Source organism: Petaurus breviceps, unplaced genomic scaffold (assembly GCF_028583685.1).
Source record: "Petaurus breviceps papuanus isolate PSGF00001 unplaced genomic scaffold, PetGlider_PUasm1.0 186, whole genome shotgun sequence".
Taxonomy (NCBI): Eukaryota; Metazoa; Chordata; class Mammalia; order Diprotodontia; family Petauridae; genus Petaurus; species Petaurus breviceps.
In genome coordinates this window covers 17,632,179-17,638,178 of record NW_027185798.1, presented here as the reverse complement: position 1 = coordinate 17,638,178, position 6,000 = coordinate 17,632,179, and positions in this window count along the sequence as shown.

Here is a 6,000-nt window from a genome sequence, read left to right as displayed (position 1 = left end):
GTGACACAGAGAGTGGCAGAGAGACACAGAGAGGAAGAAAGTGGGACAGAGCTGCAGAAGACTGACAGGAGAGACACTGAGAGAAACAGAAAGAGATAAGAGGCAAAAAAGAAGGAGCAACAGGCATGCACTGACAGACCTACAGTAGAGAGCCAGGGAGAGACAGAGAAAGACAGAAAGACAGTCACAGACTGACAAGCTGACAGGGAAAAGAGAGAAGGAGAAAGACAAATGAAATGACAAATGACAGAAGAGAGAGGGAGAGGGATTTGGCAAGAGAGAGCCAGCCAGGAAGGAGAGAGGAAACAGAGATAACATGATATATTGGCAAGAGAAAGGGAGAGGAAATTGAGGAAAGACAAAAGCATGAAAAAGAGAGAAGGCTACAAGAAAGTCTGACAAATGGAGGAGAGAGGCACTGAAAGAACACAGAGAAAAAACAGAGAGACAGGAAAAAGAAAGAAGAAAAACAGGGGGAAAGGAGACAGAGATAGGGTGACAATACAGAGAGAGAAAGAAAGGAAAGAGAGAAAGAAGGCAGACAGAGGAAAGCCAAGAAAAGAGATTTGGAGGAGGTTTGGGGTTGAATGGTTAATGTGCTGGGACTACCTGAGATACAAGGTTCAGGGAAGGTTCTCATTCACTCACATTGGAACTTCTTTATCCTCGAAGGAGGAGGCTGCCCAATCACCAAGCGTTTTTATTGGCTATTACTCACCGGATTAGCCTCTTGACATTCTTCCAGGACCCCTCAAGCTGGCATCCTGGGTATAATCTCCAGTCCTTTAACAAGCATCTTTAAACACCATAGCCTCATTTTACTAGCCTCTGCCCCCAAGTTTCAGTTTTCCTACCATGTTGCTGCATTTGACATTATCTGGGATGAACAGAATGAATGATGCATGGAGGCTAATGAGACAATGGGGTTGATTCATGGCCTTGGAAAACAGGGAATTGTCATAGGCACACAAAAAAAGCTCTCCTATCTTCCCATCCCCTGCCTTTTTTCTAGGGGCACTGAGATGTTCAGATGAATAAATCTTATGTCAAGTCTTTGAACAGCTGGCAAGAAAGATGGAAGCAACAGTTGATATGAAAAAGATGCCAGATTTTTAGTGGGCTGCAAGCTCAATCTGAGTTAGTGGTATAACATAGCCACTAAAATCCCACTAATATGGTCTTAAGCTGTATTGAGAGGGATGCTGACCAGAATGAGGGAGATGATATAGTCCTCTCCAAACTCTGTTCTGCTCAGATCACATCTGGGGTCACACAATATCTGAAAGGACTGGAGCATGCCCAGAGGAGAGTATCAGATGATGAAAAGGTTCAAGAAGGCACCACCACACAAGGATCAGCTGAAGGGGATGTTTTGTCTGGAGAAGATAAGATTTAGGGGGTGACATGATGGCTGTCATGTGAAAGAAGGATTAGACTTACTCTGCTTGTGTCAGAGGGCAGAGTCAGCAGCACTATGTGGAGGTTACAGAGAAGATTTTGACTGAATGTAAATTAAGTAATCATTAACCAAACATTATTAAGAACCTACTATGTGCCAAGAACTGAGGATTTTTTAAAAACTGGAACTACAATTTCATGTGTGTAGAGAGTGAGAGTGAGAAAATTCCATCTACCAATGCATATCGACACCTGATACTCAGCAACTTACAATCTTAAGAAAGTTGCCTGAGTCACTAAGAGGTTAAATGACCTGCCCAGGGTCACAGAGACAGTATGGGTCAAAGACAGGAGTTGACTCTGGGTCTTTCTGACTTCATGCTGCCTCTTTGGGTATCAATACAAAATTAAAAATGAAACAGACCCTCTCCTCAAAGTGCTGACATTCTATTGGGGAAACAACAGCTATACATATAAGTAAAAACAGGGTATCCCAAAAGTAATGGAGTTTTGTTACTAAAGCTTAGCGAGCTCCAAAGTCCTAGTGAAGTTTTAAGCTTTATTAAATTAAAAGTTCTATTTTATTTAAGTTTTAGTAGCTTAAAACTTCACTAAGACATTAGGGGTATCTTGTATAAAATATATTCTAAATATAAGTAGTTTTGTTGTAGCATCTGGAAGCATCAGAAGGGCCTCCTGTAGGAAGTAGTACTTGAGCTCAGTTTTGAAGGTAGTTAGGAGATTTCAGGAGGCAGAAAAATATCTAATAAATTACAATAGCTAACATTTATATAATGATTACTATGTGTCAGACAATGTGCTAAGTGGTTTACAATTCTTATCCCATTTGATCTTCACAACAGTCTTGGGAGGTAGGTGTTATTATCATCCTGTTTTACAGATGAGTAAACTGAGACAAACAGAAGTGACTTGTCTAGGATCACACAGCTAATGTGTCTGAGGTTGAATTTGAACTCAGGTCTTCCTGACTTCAGACTTAGTATTCTATCCATTGTGACACTCAGTTGCCCGATGGAGGTGAATGGTGAGAAGAGTGGAGGTGGAAAGGGGTTGAATTCCATAAATGGGGAGGATAGTTTATGCAAAGGTAGAAACAGGATATGAAATGTAATATGCGAGGGGAGTGGTGTGTAATAAATCTGGAAAAGTAGGCTGAAGTAAGCTTGTGAAGAGTCTTAAATGCCTAGCTAAAGAGTCTGCATTTTACCCTGGGACAAGACTGAGCCAGGGAGTAACAAGGTCAGGTTAGAGCTTCAGGAATATTACCTTTACAGCTGTGCTGATCATGGATCAGAGGAGGCAGAGCAAGACTTGAGGAAGAAAAATCAATCAGAAAGTCATGGCAGTAGTCCAACTGAGAGGTGTTAAGGGCCTAAACTAAGGTGGTACCCATGTGGGGAGAGGGAAGAGTACTGATACAAGAGACGTAGACATGATTGACAAAATTCAGCAACAGAGTGGATAGGGGACAGGGGAAAGACAGTGGAGAGTTGAGTATGACTCCAAGGTTGCAAACCAATGTTACTGGAAGGATGCTGATGACAGAAATAGAGATGATAGGTAAATTGAACATTTATTAAGTGCTTACTATATACCAGTCACTGTGATAAACACTAGGAATACAAACAAAAAAGAAATAACAATCCTATCTCAAGGAACTTACACTCTATTGCAGGGAGAGGGAGATCACACATAAAGCTGAAAAACTGAAGAGGGGAAAAGTGGAGAAGTTGACTGGGGAGCCAGGGACGTGGGTTTGAAGTGACTGTGGTTATGATGGATGCTTCCTTAAATGGAGATTCTGGGGAGGAACTCACCAATCAAAGCAGGAGGATGTAGGGGAAATGAAGAAGAGCAATAGGTTGAGAGTGGAAAGATGATTTCAACTTTGGACACCTCAAGCTTGAGTTACCTATAGAACATCTAGAAGGAAATGTCCAATAGAGATTTGGTGATATATGACTAGAACTTAGGACCAAGAATAGACCTGGATTTATAGATTTGGGAATCAACATAAAGATGGCAATTGAACTCACGATAGCGGATGGGATCACCAATAGAGAAAGTATAGACAGAAGAGAAGAGGGCCTAGGGCAGAGCTTTGGAGAATGACTACGCTTAGTGGGCAGGACGCGGAAGAAGACTGAGGAGTAGTCAGGAAGGCAAGAAGAGAACCATGTTAGCAAAAACCAGAAAGGAGAGAGTATTATGTAGGTCAGAAAGCTTGGGTCAAATGATGCAGAGAAGTTTACAAGGATAGGGACTGAGAGAAGGCCATTGTATTCACCAGTCAAGAGGTCACTGATAACTTTGGAGAGGTCAGTTTTATTTGAATGATGAGGCTGGAAGTCAGATTACAAGGAGTTGTCAATTGAGAGGATAGGAAACAGGCAAGGAGCAAAGACAGATTCTCTACAAGTTTGGCTAAGAAAAGAAGGAAAGCTGTAGGATGATAATTTAAGAGGATGGTAGGGTCAAATGGTTTTTCAGGGATGGCAAAGGCCTGAACAAATCTGTAGTTAGGAGAAAAGGAAAGAGTAAATTGTGGCAGGTGGAAGATTAGAGAAAGAGAAGCTGATTCTGGGAATAAACTCCAGGAAGCTCAAGGAAGAGATGAAATAAAAGGTAGGAGAGGACTGGGAACTCATGGTAAATAGCCCATATTTTCAGGATTTTCATATATATAAAGTATAAGGCAAGGTCCTCCGTTGAGTCAACTCAACAAAATATTTAAGTGTCTACCATGTGCCAGGCACTGTTAAGTGCTGAAGATACAAAGAAACGCAAAAACAGTACCTCAAGGAGACCATTCTAATGGGAGAGACAGTGTGCACGCATCGATAGAGAAACAAAACATACATGGTGTTCTAAAAGTTTTTGTACAGTTGTCAGCTCATAACTGCACTAAGAGTTTGGGGGACAGCCTGCATGTAGAACAAATTGGAGATCGTCTCAGAGGGAAGGAACTAAGATTAAGGGACATCAAGAAAGATTTTTTTGTAGGAGGTGGGATTTTAGCTGAAACTTAAAGCCATGGAAGCCAGGAGGCAGAGATGAGGAGGGTAAGAAGTCTGGTGTGGCAGGCAGCTTGTGAAAATTCAGAGTCAGAAGTATTGTGTATAACATCAAGGAGGCCAATGTCAGTGGATCAGAGAGTAAAAGGTAAGAAGGGGAAAGGTAGGAAGAAGCCAGGTTATGAAGGGCTTTAAAAGCCAGCCAGGATTTTACACACAGTTCTAGAGCTAATGGGAAACCACTGGAAGTTATTGAGTGGGGAGGAGTGTGATGTGGTCATATTTGTGCTTTAGGGAGATCAGTCTGACAGCTTTGAAAAGAGGGTGGTCTAGAGTGGGGGAGAGAAGAGGGGGAAAGAAGAGAGTCTCAAATTAGGAGGTTCTTGCAATAATCTGGTGAAAAAATGACAAGGGCCTGAAACAGAGCAGTGGCCATATGGGAAAAGAATAGGGGACTGTGTGTGAGAGGCTGGAGGATAGAAGAAGCTTGCAACAATTTCTGTGGGGAATTGTGACAGTCAACTAGGGAAGAGTTAAGAGAATTGCCTCTCTGCAGTGAGGGTTCTGTCAAGAACAGATAGATTGCTAAGAGAGCACTTCATAATAGAGGCCCCCCTTCCCCACCCAAAAGTGGAATGGACTGCCTTGGAAAGTAGTGAGTTACCCATTCACTGAATGACTTCAAATAGAGGCTGGATGATCGCTTGCCAGGGTCCTGGTAAAGGGGATTCTTATTTAGATACAGGTTGGACTAGCTGGCCTCTGAGGTCTCTTCCAATATTGTGGTTTGGAGACACAACTACTTGGGTCCCAGAATGGTGGGGAATAGAGGAAAAGTGGCAAAGCTTGTATCCCTTGTCAATAAGCAAGGGATATTATTAATGGCTCTCACATAGCTGTTGCTTTTCTCAAGAAATCTCATTTTAAGGTCCCAGAGTAGATATATGTTTTTGTGCCAGGCTTAGCTTTGACTTTTATATTTGTATCCAGACTCTCGAATATTTATTCTCAAGAGCAGACTGAGCCCAAATGTAGTTATTGTCTTGCTTTGTCTTAAAAGAAACATTCATTTTCAATGGTGGGAGATGAGTATTAAAGCCTGGTTCCAAGCCCTGCTCCCACTGGCATGTTCCCAGGCTTTCCAGGTCGTTCTTTTTGGGGGCTGAACAAGCTGCACTGCCAAGCTTGCACAGATCAAGTCTTTATATCATTGGAGGTGGAGGGCAATGTATCACTTCCAGCTAGGCAACTTGGATTGTTTTTTAACAGCCATTAATGGATCATCATCTCATATAATGAAGTCACAGACACTGGTCATCTAGAGTCAAGAGTTCAGATTGCAGCAGATCAAACCCACTGGGCTTGTGCAATGACTTGTGTCAACCCTGTTCCTGGATGTTCAGATCGATTCTGTTGCACTGAAGAATGTCAGGGCTACAAGGGAACCACAGAGATCATCAATTTCAACCATCCCTATGGAGCACAGCAAGAACCATGAGTAAAGAAGAACTTCATTCTAGTCAATTCAACAAGCATTAAGCACCTACTATGTGGAAAGAGCCCTGAA